Here is a 14981-nt window from a genome sequence, read left to right as displayed (position 1 = left end):
AGCCTCTTCCCCAAACCACATTTTCCTCACTGATTAAAACCATCTCACTTATGAGCTAGACATTACGCAGATGTGCAGATTTTGGCTTAATTAATCAAAATCCAGTAGCATGGGTTTGCCTGGATTCATTCTGATTGCAAAAATCCCTTCAATCAGTGACTTGTAAAATAAATGTTCAGATTTTCAAGACTAAGCTTTGTTTTTCATAAAGTGTTTTTCATTTCATTGATTGGTACTTGTGCACACCGCATCTTGTTCTCTGGCTAGAAGTCCAGGTGTATGGGAAGAAGAGCGCTTTATTGAGTCACTCTTTTCCAGAGCAGTGACTATTTTATATGAATAAAATGAAGTTTAATAAATTGCCAGGCTTATGAATAGAAACTTATAAAGCATAGAAGAGGAAATCGATTCCTGGCAACCTAAAAATATACCAAAGAAAGAAAGAAAAAACTGCAAAATCGTACAAGCTTGGCTGTTCCCACTTTTGCTGTTCTTTTTAGCAAACTTGACAGGCAGTTTGCTTGCCAGAAAGCTTTGTAACTGGGGCTGACTCAATCTCAGGAGTGAGGGTGGGGGCTCAGTGTCATTCACTCGCCAACTGACATCATATCAAAGTATTTGACAGACACAATTTACTGTGAGAGGTTAATGTTACGTTCCTTTAAAACGAATGGTTTAATAAACCAAACATCAAAACTGTCTTAAAGAAGTCTCAAATTCCCCAGTCTCAGACTTCTAATTCTTCAGCTAGAAAGAAAAGGAATTTATGGGCTGTCCCTTAAAATTCTACAGGTTAGAAAATACAGTACTCTAAAAATGAAGTTCTCAAGAAAAAATGTCTTGCCTGAATTTTATTGCAATCTTTAACAGAACTGCTGGTGATTAGCGGTTTCTTTTCTGTGAAGGGGAGACTACAGGGCTGTCTATTATATAGTAGTGGACATATATCATTTCATGGTACTCCACAAACTTTCAATGAAAGAATAATGATAATAGTAGATAGTGACACTAACATAGCTGTACAAAACAGTGTAAAAGAATCAAAACACTTGTTGAATGGAAACTTTACTTCCACCCCTGTTATTATGTGGGGTTTTTCCTTTCTTTCTTAGCCAACCTTTTTGAAAAGCTAGTCTGTGTGTGTTATCTTCCCTTTCTCCCCTCTCAAGGGAGCCGTAGGGTCCAACTACCAAGAGCCCTAGGGTGCATCTACCTTCTGTGATCTCAACTTTGGAATGATGCACGGATTTGGCTCTCACTTTCTATCTAATTTATTAAGAAGTCATATCCTCTTTTCAGTCTTGCCACATAGAATGGTTTCTAATATTCTTTTGTGCTCACCTACCTTTTAATTATCAGCACATTCCTAGAGTTAGCTTTGATGGTTTCTTGGCTGGCAGATCATAAAGGTCCTGTCCAGATCACTGGTTCACCATCTAGATCTGTGTATTTTTACTATTAGTTGCTTCATTCCTCACTCCTAACCTCTGCTTTTTTTTTTTTTTCCCCCAATCAGGTAGGCTATACCATCATTTCAAACAAAAATCGGGTGAAAGATAGGACTAAGTTACTTCTCTAGGGTTAATGAATTTTTCCCTATCCAATTTTTCTAAAAAGAGGGATTGAGGTTTTTGACAATAAACATACATTTGGGGCAGGCACTATTGCTTTTCTGTAAGGGTTTGCTCTTTGAAGACTATCTTCCACTCTGCAAACGCCCATTGACCTAAGTGGCTATTTCCTTGGATAACTGCAGGAATCTCTTTCAGAAGATACTGCCTGGCAAAAGTTTTGCTTGTCATTGCGTAGGTATTTGTCTGATGGTGAAAACATAAAGCCACTGTCCCCTCAACTTTATTGGGCAAGCTGGTCGCAGTGGAACTACTACTGATCCCCTCTTGAAATTGGTCAGTTAGCCGGGCACAGTAGCTCACGCCTGTAATCCCAGCACTTTGGGAGGCCGAGGTGGGCAGATCTCCTGAGCTCAGGAGTTCAAGACCAGCCTGGGCAACATGGTGAAACCTCATCTCTACTAAAATACAGCAACAAAAAAATTGGCCAGGACTGGTGACCTGTAATCCCAGCTACTCAGGAGGCTGAGGCTGGAGAATCACTTGAACCCTGGAGATGGAGGTTGCAGTGAGCTGAGATTGCACCACTGCACTTTAGCTTGGGCTACAAAGTGAGATTCTGTGTCAAAAAAAAAAAAAGAAAAAAAAAGAAATCGGTCAGTTAAAGTTTTTGATTCATCTCCCAGTGCCAAAACCCTGGCAGAATGGCTGTGCCTGCTGAGGTTGAGCCCGTGTTATGCACATTGTAACATGTGGATAAAAGCTCCAAGGTTAGTTTGCGCTGGGCCAGGTACCTCCACATGATGGTTGAGTTGAACTTTCAGCATAGCTTTTTTCTGCCTTCATGGGAATAACGCTATAGTTTCAGGGTGGGGGCTGAGCTAAGTATTGGAGTGGAGTGAGGCAGGAGGACAAAGTGCAGCAGCAAACAGGCTGCAGGTTGGGAACAGTAATCTCTCATTGGCTCACTCCATCAATCAGCCCTTCAGACAGAAATGGCTCACACAGCACAAGGAGATTTTTCTTTGGAAGATTCTCAGAAGTATGCAGTCGGAGGCCTTTTCTGTTAGGAGATTTGGCTTATGCAGCTGGCATTGCTGACAGCATGGCAGCCTATTTAGCGAGGCTTCGTACTGAACACCTGTGTACATGAATAACAATGCCTGAAATAACCTTGTTGCTACTCTTACTGTGGTAACCGTTACTCTTACAATTGTTTTTCTCATTCTCTCAAAGGCTTTTTGTGTATGGTGGAGGAGGGACAGACTGTATCTTCTGATTTGACTAGGGGCAATAGTGCCCAATCAGCAGGCTAAGTGGGAAGGATCCCACCCTAATCTCCCGCCCTAGACAGCACATGCTCTGAGAAACCACTTCTATCTGTTCATGGTCTAAAAACTTACCCTAGCAGACATAATTTCAGGCCAGAAATTTTTAACTCTGATTTCTAGGGCCTTTTCTCTTAGGGAGAAAATATTTTGCAAGTTTTCCTTAGTTCAGGAAAACTCTCATATTAATGGGGCAGACATATTCATATAGTCACTTAATATAAAATTAAATACATATAAAATAATCAAAGTATAGTGCCCTTCTGTAATTTGCCTCTCCCACCCAACATTGTGTTTTAAACATTCATACATGTGGCCGGGCACGGTGGCTCACACCTGTAATCCCAGCACTTTGGGAGGCTGAGGCAGGTGGATCACGAGGTCAGGAGATCGAGACCATCCTGGCTAACACAGTGAAACGCCATCTCTACTAAAAATACAAAAAATTAGCCAGATGTGGTGGTGGGCACCTGTAGTCCCAGTTACTAGGGAGGCTGAGGCAGGAGAATGGCATGAACCCGGGAGGCGGAGCTTGCAGTGAGCCGAGATCGCACCACTGCACTCCAGCCTGGGCAACAGAGGGAGACTCTGTCTCAAAACAAAAACAAAAACAAAAACAAAAAAACAAAATTCATACATATCAATATAGCTGTGGTTTATTCATTTTCATGGCAGTGTAGGATTTCATGATATGACTATATCACAATTTTTATTTTTCCTTTTTACAATCAATGGACATCTAGGTTGTTTTGCCATAATTATAGATAATGCTGCTATGAATCATCTTGTATTTATATAGTGATGTGTGTGTAAGAATTCTCTAGTGCATATGCATAGAAATAGAATTGCTGAGTTTTGGGGCTGTGTATATTAAACTTTAATAGATGATGCCAAATTATTTTCTAAAGTGATAGTACATAAAATACATAAAGTAACATACATTCCCATTAGCAGTACACAAGAGTTCCTGTCACTACTCATACTAACCAACCCTTGGCATTGTGTAACTTTTAAATTTTCAACTTGCTGAAAATGATTTTGATGTATATTCCCATGATTGCTGAAATGCTTGAGCACATTTTTGCAAAGTTTATTAGTAATTTGTACTTCCTCTTCTGTGAAATGCCCAAATCATTCACCTTTTTAATTGATTATTAAAAATTCTTTACATATTCTAGATACTAATCCTTTCCCAATTATATTTCCTGGAAATATCTATTGTTTATCTACTTCTCTTTCCCGTTTTGTGAAGTCTTTTGATGAAAGAAAAAGTACTCATTTTTAATGTAGTTGAATTTATTAATAACTCTCTGTATGGTTTTCATTTTCTGTAATTTTAAGAGAGATTAATCCATATCCTGAGTTCGCTTCCTATACTTTCTCTTAATGGTTTTAACATTTCGCTTTTCATATTTTATTTCCACATTCATCTGAAATTACTTTTGTTTTGTATTATGAGGCAGGAGTCTTTTTTTTTCTTTTTTGTTTTTTGTTTTTGGAGACAGTCTGGCTCTGTTGCCCAGGCTGGAGTACAGTGGTGCCATCTCAGCTCCCTGCAACCTCCACCTCCCAGGTTCAAGTGATTCTTGTGCCTCAGCCTCCTGAGTAGCTGGTACTACAGGTGTGTGCCATTATGCCTGGCTAATTTTCATATTTTTGGTAGAGACAGGGCTTTGCCATGTTGGCCAAGCTGGTCTCAAATTCCTGAGCTCAAGTGATCCACCCTCCTTGGCTTCTCAAAGTGTTGGAATTACAGGTGTGAGCCCCTGTGCCTGACCCATTTTGATTTTTTCTTTTTTTTCTTTTTTCTTTTTTTCTTTTTTTTTTTTTTGTGACGGAGTTTTACTCTGTCACCAGGCTAGAGTGCAGTGGCACAATCTCAGCTCACTGAAACCTCCGCCTCCTGGGTTCAAGTGATTCCCCTGCCTCAGTCTCCCGAGTACCTGGGACTACAGGCACAGGCCACCATGCCCGGCTGTTTTTTGTATTTTAGTAGAGATGGGGTTTCACCTTGTTGGCCAGGATGGTTTCGATCTCCTGACCTCATGATCCATCTGCCTCGGCCTCCCAAAGTGCTGGGCTTACAGGTGTGAGCCACTGCTCCACGCCTTTTTTTTTTTTTTTAATGTAACTGATTATAAATTTACAAACAAACAGTATTGTTTCTTTCTTCCTAATCCCTATGTCTCTTGCTCTTAAGGATTTTTTAAACAACCTCAATCATTGAACAGGACCTTTGCTGTGGAATTTAAAAAAAATCACTCATGGTTGTTGAATTTTATCAGAAGTTTTTCTGCATCTATTGAGATGTGCCTCCATTAATTTGTTAATGTGGATATTATACAGTAATATATATTCAAATGTATTAACCTGATGCTGGCCTTTGGCTCTTATTGTACATTGCAGTATTCAGTTTATTAATATTCATTTATAATTTCTGTGTCCATGTTCATAGGAAACATGTCCTGTAATTTTTATTTCTTAGAATTCCTTTGCTGTTTTATATATCAGTATTATACTAGCATGATAAATTAGTTGTGTAGTATTCACTTTCTTACCTATAAAAAGTCTGTTAAAGTTTATAGAATTCACTTGTAAAACCAAATGAGACTGATGTCTTTTTAGAAAGATTTGAATGTAGTGATTAATGTTCTTGTGATTATGGAACATTTAGGCTTTCCATTGCCCTTTTTAATTGAGACATATTTTATATACTATTACATTCACCTATTTAAAGTGTACAATTCAGTGTTGTCCAAATTCCAGAACATTTTCATCACCCCCTGCAAAAAAACCCACATTTCTATTAGCAGTCACTCCCCATGCCTCTTTCTCTCTAGCCCATTGCAACCACTAATCTACCTTCTGTGTCTTGGATTTTCCTATTCTGGACAATTCATATAAATGGAATCATATAACGTTTGATATTTTGTGTCTGGTTTCTTTCACTTAGCATGATGGTTTCCTGGTTTATCCATGTAGCATTTATTAGTACTTCATTCCTTTAAGGCTAAGTAATATTTTGTTGCATGGCTATACTATGTTTGATTCATTCACTCATCAATCCACAGATGCTTGGTTTTTTCTATTTTTGGCTGTTATGAATAATGCACTTTAATGTACAAATTTTTCTGAAACGTATGTGTTCAAATCTCTTGGGCGTATATCTAGGAATGGGATTGCTGGCTCGTGTGGTGCCTCTGTGTTTAGCTTTTTGAGGAACTGTGTTTCAAACTGTTTTCCAAAACAACTGCACCAGGTGACACTCCCAGCATTAATATTTGATGGTTCCAATGTGTTCACATCCTTCTCAACACTTGTTAGGGTCTATCTTTTTGGTCTTAGCCATCCTACTGAGTATAAAGTGGTATCTATTTCATTTTGAATCAGCTTTTATAATATGTATTTTTCCAGAACTTTGTCCAATTCAACCAAGTTTTCAAATTTTTAGGCATAAAGTTATTAGTAATATCTTTTCTTCAGCAAATATATTAATGCCCTTTTTTATTTCTTTTTAAAATTTGTGCTTCCCTCTTAAATTTTTGATCATCATTGTTAGGTATTGATCCATTTGTTATTATTTTCAAAGAAAAAAATTTTTGTTAATCTTTTGTATTGTGTCTTTCCATTTTACTTATTTCTGTTTTCATAATTATAATCTCATTTTTTTCTATTTTCTTTGGGCTTATTATTTTCTATTTTAACTTCCTAATTTGATACCAAACTCACTAACTTTGAGTCTTTCTTCTTTTTCCAATATATTATTTTTAAACTTATTGTTTTCTTCTAAACACTGTTTTAGCTATACCTCATAAGTAATAATATATCATGCCTTTATTGCATTTCATCCAAATTATTTTTCAATTTACTTTATGCTCTATACTTCGATTCATGATTTCTGTTTGTTTTGAGAATTATGCCTTTTAACTGACCAATGCTTATTAAGTTATATATTTTTTAATTAATTTATAACTTCAGAATGTTGTAGTCAAAGAAATGTATCTGTGTGAAACCAACTCTGAAATATATTGAGACTTGGTTTAGGGTCCAGAATTTGGTCTGTTGTCATAAATGATCCGTGCATTACTCTAGAATAACATGTATTATGAAGTTGAGTGCAATGTTCCCCATATGTCCATTGTTAGATCAAGCTTAAAAAATGCATTTTTCAAATATTCTATATACTTCCTCATTTTATCTACTTAATCTATTATTTACTGAGAGCTGTGTTAAAATTTGTCAGTTTCTCCTCATATTTCTGAAAATCTTTGCCTTTTATATTTTGTTGGTATATTATTAAATGCCTGTAAGTTTAGAACTGTTATATTTTCCTGGTGATTTATTTATTTTTAATTGTAATTACCTTCTATCACTGACAATGTGCTGTACTTTATTTTTTTATGTTTTTTCTTGAGACAGGGTCTTACCCTGTCACCCAGGCTGTAGTGCAGTAGTCCAATCACAGTTCACTGCATCCTCAACCTCCCAAGCTTAACTGATCCTCCCACCTCAGCTTCCAGAGTAGCTAGGACTACAGGCATCCACCAGCATGCCTGGCTAATTTTAAACATTTTTTTTTTTTTTTTTTTTTTTTTTGTAGAGATGAGGTGTCATTGTGTTGTCCAGGCTGGTATCAAGCTTTTGGGATGAAGCTTCTGGGCTCAAGCAATCTTCCTGCCACAGCTCCGCAAAGTATTGGGATTACGGGCATGAGCCACCGTGACTAGCTGTGTTGTATTTGACAGCTTCTATTTATTCCTGATACTTGAATAATTGTACCAGCTATCTTTTTTTAATCATATTTTTACCTTTTAATCTTTTTGAATCCTTAGGTTTTAGGATCATTATTATTGTTATTGTAGATGTAGAAAGAGCCTAATTGCTCTCATGTTTTAATTGTGATTATAGTTCCTTTACAATCATTGTTATTTTCAATATATTTATATCTATCTCTACTATATAATTTACGTTTTATGTTTGCCCACTCTTTTGGGCTCTTGTTTTCTGCTCTTCTTGTCATCCCTTTGACTGATTAATGTATCCCTCATTCCATTTTTCTTGCTGCTAGTTTGGAAGTTATACACTCTATTTGTATTCTTTTAGAGATTGTCTTAGAAATCTTCATGTGCATATTTAACCTAAGGTCTAAATCAGAATATTTGCCCACCTCCCAAATAATTCCCACATCATAACTCCTTTTAAGTCTGATCATTCTGTCCAGATTAATATGCTATTATTTTTGGAGGAATTTATATCTATTTTAAATTCTAACTCTCCCTAAATCAGACTTTTTAAAATTGTTTTAATACCATTACTCTTTGCTTAGATTTACCTACACAGTAATCTTCTCTCATCCCTGCACCCACTGAATTCCTTCTTGCATCTTCTACCTTTTTTATAGAATCATTCTACTTGGAGTTCAACATATTTTATGTTTCTTTAGTAAAGGTCTGTTAATATTAAATTTTCTGTTCTGTTTTATGAAAATATATTTCATTCTTGTAACTAAAACATACTATTTTCTGGATACACACTTCTAGGCTGATAGTTTTTTAAAATCTCTCCACACTTTGAGGATACTATTCTGACATCATCTAACTTCCATTTCTGTTCTTGAGAGCCTAGCTGTTAGTAACAAAACTCATTTCTTTGTAAAAATCTGGCTTCATCCTTCTCTGCACCCTACAGCTCCCTATATTCCTCTATTTATCTTTGTTTTTTTGGTGTCCTGCAGCTTCACGCTACTATGTCTACTTAAGGATTAACTTGATTTATTCTTGTTAAGATTAATTAGGCTTCTTGAGTATGAAGATAGACATCTTTAATCAACTCTAAAAAATTCTTAGCTATTACCTCTTCAAATATAGCCTATCTCTAATTTCCTTTATTTTATTTTTCTGGAAGTACAATTAAATATATGTTAACCCTTTTTACTCTATCATCTATGTATTTTGACATTAAAAATATTTTATATGTCTTTGTCTCTTTGTGCTGCATTTCTTCAGATTTGTCTTCCACTTCACCTATTACTTCTTTGGCTATATCTAATCTGCTGTTTAATCTACACATACAAATTTTATTTTAGTTTTTCAATGTTTTGCTTTCAGAAATTGTATTTGTCCCTGCTCTAACTGATTGCCTCTTATTCTTGCACCGTGCTTTCATTTCTTTATTTAAAATACTTATTTTATATTTGAATCTAATAGATCCAGTATCTGCTGACTTTGCCAATCTGTTGCTGAGGTCTTCTGCCTCACACTCATGGTGGTCTGTTCCCTGTAGAGAATTTTGTCTCTTTAGAGAATTCCCTGTTTAGAGAATTCCCTGTTTAGAGAATTTTGATTGGGAAGGAGCTCATCTTCTTTGGGACTTTATACGTGGGCATTATTTGAGGCATGGATTTAATGTGCATTTTTCAAAGAGTATTTGTTTGGTTCTGATGGGTGCTTGGGGATAAAAATCAACCCATGGTACATTCAATTACGTTTTTAGCTTGAAGATTCTAAGGTCACACAAGTAATGTGAACTTAAGACACATGTCCATGTCAGAGTGAGCAGGTAGTTGGAAATTCTCACAAAAGACATTTTAATTTTATTTACTTCTGTACTCAGAGTCTAGGCTGAATTACGCAAGGTCCCTATGCAAGACTGTTTCCTTCATTTCCAACCCCTCACCCCCGTCCTAGTTTTCCCACACTTTGAGGTTCTGGCTTTATGTAGGTATTTCAGATTGGTCTCCTGCATTACTTGGGCTCATTAAAACTCAGTTTCTCTGTCAATAGAAATGAGCAGATGCTCTCCAAGTGAAAGCTAGCATCATACTTGTTGCTCCAGATAGTGCTTTCCTGTTGTTTATAGCCTCTCTTGTCCTTATATTCCTGCCAACTCAGCTATGTCTCAATATTTTAAGATATATTTTATATAACATTTTATGAGTTTTCGTACCAGAGGGTTTTCTTTCTTTATATAATAAGCCATATTGTCAGGCATAGAAGATCACCAATTTCTTCTTTAAATTGACTTAGGCAGTCTCATTTCTTGGCATCTTCTTTTATAAGTCTCTCTCTCTTTTTTTTTTTTTTCGAGATGGAGTCTTGCTCTGTCACCCAGGCTGGAGTGCAGTGGCACAATCTCGGCTCACTGCTACCTCCACCTCTCAGGTTGAAGCAATTCTCCTGCGTCAGCCTCCTGAGTAGCTGGGATTACAGGTGCTCACCACCACGCCCGGCTCATTTTTGTATTTTTTTTTAATAGAGACGGGGTTTCACCACGTTGGCCAGGATGGTTTCGAACTCCTGACCTTGTGATCTGCCCGCCTTGGCCTCCCAAAGTGCTGGGATTACAGGCATGAGCTACCACAATCCTCTCTTTGTGTTTTATCTCTTATTTCCATATTTTCGTAATCTTCAGGCCAGGAAGAAGCCTATTATGAGTCATTATCCCTGAGCATGCAAGGCTATTTCAGTGCATTTCTCTAGGTGTTCCCCTTTGAATTGAATTGGGACTTAGTTAACTTTTTTTTTTTTAATCTGGTAATGTGTTCCTAGAGCCCTGCTCATTGAGTCTCAAGCCACCCTCTCTTGCTCTTACAGGGACTCTGGCTGTTACATCTTCCTTCATGATTGCTTCCAGAACCTTTTCAGTTTTAATCTATTCATCTTGTTTCTGCCTGTTCCTACTTTCTTTCTTCTTCTTCTTTTTTTGTTTGTTTGTTTGTTTGTTTGGAGGACCTGCACAGGCTCTAACTCCCTTGAAGGGGTGTAGCTGGGGTCTCACCCAATTCCCTAGTTTCTTTAAAAGATGGCCATGATTATTTACACTGCTGCTTTTTCTGCTTTTTGCAGCTCACTCAATGTTTCCTTTTAGAAATTTCTTATTCTTGTTGTTCACATATCTAAATCACCATTGCCAGTCTGTGAGCCACATGCAAAACAAGAGCAGTCTGATTTCAGAGCCCATATCTATACCAGTATGCAACACTTCCTCCCAATAAATAAAACTATGTGTGTAGAGTAACTAGCATTGTGCAGCTTACACAGTGAGCACTCAATGAGTGTTTGCTACCTCTCCTTATATCATTCACATTCTCAGATCCATATGATTTTTGGGGAACTGGTGGGGTTTTTAACCACAGGACTCTAACACTGACCATGTAGGTAGCTAGGAACATAATTAGAATGAGGGAAGTCTTGGACTCATGTTATAAACCCTTGAGAGTAGGTCAGAATCCCTAGACTGTCAGCTGTATCTCTACTTAACCCTGATTCAAAAATCACAGGTAAACTTCTAAATCTGATTTGGGGTAGAAACCTCCTCCCTTAATATTGAAAATTGAGGCCAGGCACAGTGGCTCATGCCTGTAATCCCAGCATTTTGAGGCCAAGGAACGTAGATCACTTGAGGTCAGGAGTTCGAGATCAGCTTTGCCAACATGGTGAAAAATAAAAATAAATTAAAAAGAATAAAATAAAAAGATAGAAAATTGAATAAGCAGTTTGCTAAAGTCATCTCTTGATTCAGTTTGGATATGAGATTATTAATACTTTTATGCAGAACTTATTTCCTTAACAAAAACATTTAAAAATTAGTTTACTATGAAGAACACATATTCAATCTCTGTGTTGAATTCTGAATAGGAACGGCAAATCCCGTACCTTTTATAACATAGATTTCCTTGTTTAGAAAACTCGATAGGGCAGAACTAACAATGGAAGTAACAAAACATGCTGTGCATATACATGTGTGTCTGAGACCCCCCTCAGAATGTACAGACTTTGGGCTCAGGGAACCAGCTACCGGGCCCTCTGTGATATTTGGATCAATCAACTCTTGAAGCTCAAAAGGTCCATAAAGATAATCAAGTCCAACACTTTGGCTTTGAGAAGGGGAAGTGGAGGCTCCAAGAAGAGAAGTGATTTGCATGGTTGTTGCCCCTGAATCCTGTGCCTGGTGCCAGCGAGGCTCTCCTTTCACAGAGACATGACACCAAGCTATTTCTGATGACATGTACTTCACAGTAAATTGTCAGTCTGTGAGGTTGGAGGCCAAAAGACCATAGGAAGAAAAGTCCTCTTTGAGTTATAAGAAAAAGCATGGCCCAAGGAAGTCAAAATGTTTTTCCGAAGTAATGGAAAAAGACTTCTGAGGTCAAACCTGAACACATCTTAGGAATTTTCCAGGATAAACTTCAACTTCTGTGCAACACCATTCTAATTTGGTAGAGGTAAATATAGGCATCTGATCAGGAACTTGTCAAATACATTTATTTTTAAATTCCTCTTTCCTTAAAAGCACATCTGCAGACTATTCTTAGCAGAGATGTAACATCAGTGACTCACTCCTTAATTGACTGTGGTAATGAAGGACTCTCAAGGGTTAAATTTTGGTTGGCTAAATATTGTCATTGAAAAGAGAATCACTGTAAAGCACCTAGGCATTTGTGGGAATCGAGAACCTGTTAATTAGTCTTAATAAGAAAAATGTTCCTCATTGAATATATTATATGGTTCACTTTGAAACCCAATCATAAGATGGCTTGTACATTAAAGATTAACATTGAGAGAGAATAGAATTCCATATGCAGGAAAAATGGTGTGCTTAATAAATATGTAGCATTTGAAAAAAAATATGCTCTATTGAAAGGTGATTTGCAACAGGGCAGCTTGTTTGGGGCAGCTCACTGTGCAGAAAATGTTGCAGGGAATGTGTCTTTCCGTCTTCAGATGGAACACTAGCAGTTCTTTGAAAATCCTGTGGAGGGTTTCAGGGCAGCTAACTCATATCTGAGTATATCTTTTGATTAGACTGAAAAGTTACTATAATCCTAACACCTTGAGAAGCCCAGGAAGGAGGATCGCTTCAGCCCAGGAGTTCAAGACCAGCCTGGGCAACATGGCAAGACCTTATCACAATAAAATTTTTTTAAAAAATTAGTCAGGTGTGGTGGCATATGCCTGGGGTCCCAGCTATTCAGGAGGGTGAGGCAGAGGCATTGCTTGAGCCAGGGAGGTTGAGACTGCAGTTAGCTGTGTTCATGCCACTGCACTCTTTCTTGAGAGGAAGAGCAAGACCACATCTCAAAATAAAATAATAATAATAATAAAAAAGAGGTTGCCTATTAGGTCTAGCTGTAGGCAAAGCTATAAAAAGGGCTGTAAAAAGCTATAAAAAGGGTGAAATTGGCCTTGAAGTTCCTTTCCTACCACTGCAGTCATATGCTGGACCCTTTATGCTGATCTTTGTGAGTACCCTTAGGGTACTCACAGGGTCTGAGAGATGCCCTAAGCTTCAAACTTATCTCCTTTCTCCCCCTCATGGATGTTTTCCTTCATTGTACTCAATTCTAAGGGAGGAGACTCCTCCTTTGTTCTAGGGCACAATGGGTAATAAGGAGCAAGGATTCAAACTAATCCTAGTAAATGTATCAGCAAGCTAATATATTAGCGCTATAAGTGGACTGAATGTTTTAACCTGGACAAAATGCATGCAGCTTTGGAAAGCTCTGAGCAGCTGACGCAAAAGCTGGATTCATGCACAGTCTGGTAGACAAGTGGGGGCATCTTTTGACCAGCCAAGACCTCTGTTTCCATTGTGTGTGTATGAGTGGCCCTGTTTCCAAAAGCATGAACATTTCTTAGACTTTCAGAAGTGACTGCAGGCATGCTTGTGTGTGTGTAGTGAACTCCACACCCAAGCATTGCTGATTTTTGTGGAGTAAGGAGTTGTATGAGGGGCTGCAGGGTGAACCCCACGTGGCACAGCAGGGAAGGGAGAGCTGGCCATGTGTGCCCCTGTGTAGCCTTTGAAGACAGACAAGGACAGCTCTGGGGCAATCAGCAGGCACAGTGTAACTGTGTGAAGGAGCTCTGAAGTAAATTATTTGTCCACTAACAAATAAAAAAGCAGCAAAGTCGAAACACAGTGGTATTAATCTTCACCACACTGAGTGGGTGGAAATCCCATTACCATTAACAGATTTACTCACAGAAGTCCAGCATATCCACAGGAGACTCTGTTGGCAAACATTGTATGATAAATAATAATGATAAAACTAAAATCTCAGGACTGTTTATTCTGTGCATGTTAATGAGGTGTAGCTTTTGTCTCCATATCACCAATCCCAAGATGGACTCTCATTTTCAATCTGGCTTGTATTCTGTGATTGGATTTTATCCAGTTAACTAATATTTAAACAGTCTTGATTGCCATTTCTGCATACACACACACACACTCACACACACACATATGATTGGTATCAAGTAAGAACAATCAAGATGAAGGTTTTCAAACTCATATTAAATTTTTACATAAAATATTTTCAATGTTGAATTTAATTCTTTTTGGTAAGACTAATTCAAATCTACGAATAAGGTTAAACTACAAAGGCTCCCTTCATAGCTAATTCAATTAGGTTACAAGTTTTAGAGAACAGAGAGAAAATATGCTGTAGATTTACATTCTGGGTCATTGTTAATTTTCTCTAATGTATATATAGGTGGTCATATTCCACATTTTACATATGTACTTATTTTTTAGTAAGTAAACTTTTAAAAATAAAGAGTGAAGCACCTTATCTTGAACTTGATTTGTCTCTGGTGATAGCTAATTTATTTATTTATTTTTTGAGACAGGGTCTTGCTCTGTTGCCCAGGCTGGAGTGCAGTGGTGTGATCACAGCTCACTGCAACCTCAGTCTCCTCAGCTATGAAGCAATCCTTCCACCTCAGTCTCCTGAGTAGCTCGGACTACAAGCCTGCGTGCCACGCTCAGCTAATGTTTTTTATTTTAATTTTTTGTAGAGATGGGATCTCCCTATGTTGTCCAGCCTGGTCTCAAACTCCTAGGCTCAAGCAATCTTCCCACCTCAGCTTCTCTAAGTGCTGGGATTATAGGCAAAGAACTAGATTCTTGCTCTGCAACCCTTCCTCCTAATACTCATTTAATACACACTTGCTGTGTCTATCGTACATAACAAGACAATTAGCTCCCTTCTCTCCTCTTTGATCTTTTTGGTTATACTTGCCTTTTCAAAGGTTTCATTTGTTTAAGGAATGTTTTCCCCTTTGAAGAGGTGACAATGCCT

The 14981-nt window shown here is 37.7% G+C and overlaps 1 protein-coding gene across 2 annotated transcripts in view; it reads right to left on the bottom strand.

Moving 5' to 3' along the window:
- The window catches only part of XKR4 (XK related 4), a 430426-nt gene that overhangs the window by 94969 nt on the left and 320476 nt on the right, over positions 1-14981 (bottom strand).

This window comes from Pan troglodytes, chromosome 7 (genome assembly GCF_028858775.2).
Source record: "Pan troglodytes isolate AG18354 chromosome 7, NHGRI_mPanTro3-v2.0_pri, whole genome shotgun sequence".
Classification (NCBI taxonomy): Eukaryota; Metazoa; Chordata; class Mammalia; order Primates; family Hominidae; genus Pan; species Pan troglodytes.
This window is presented reverse-complemented; position numbering and strand designations above follow the sequence as displayed.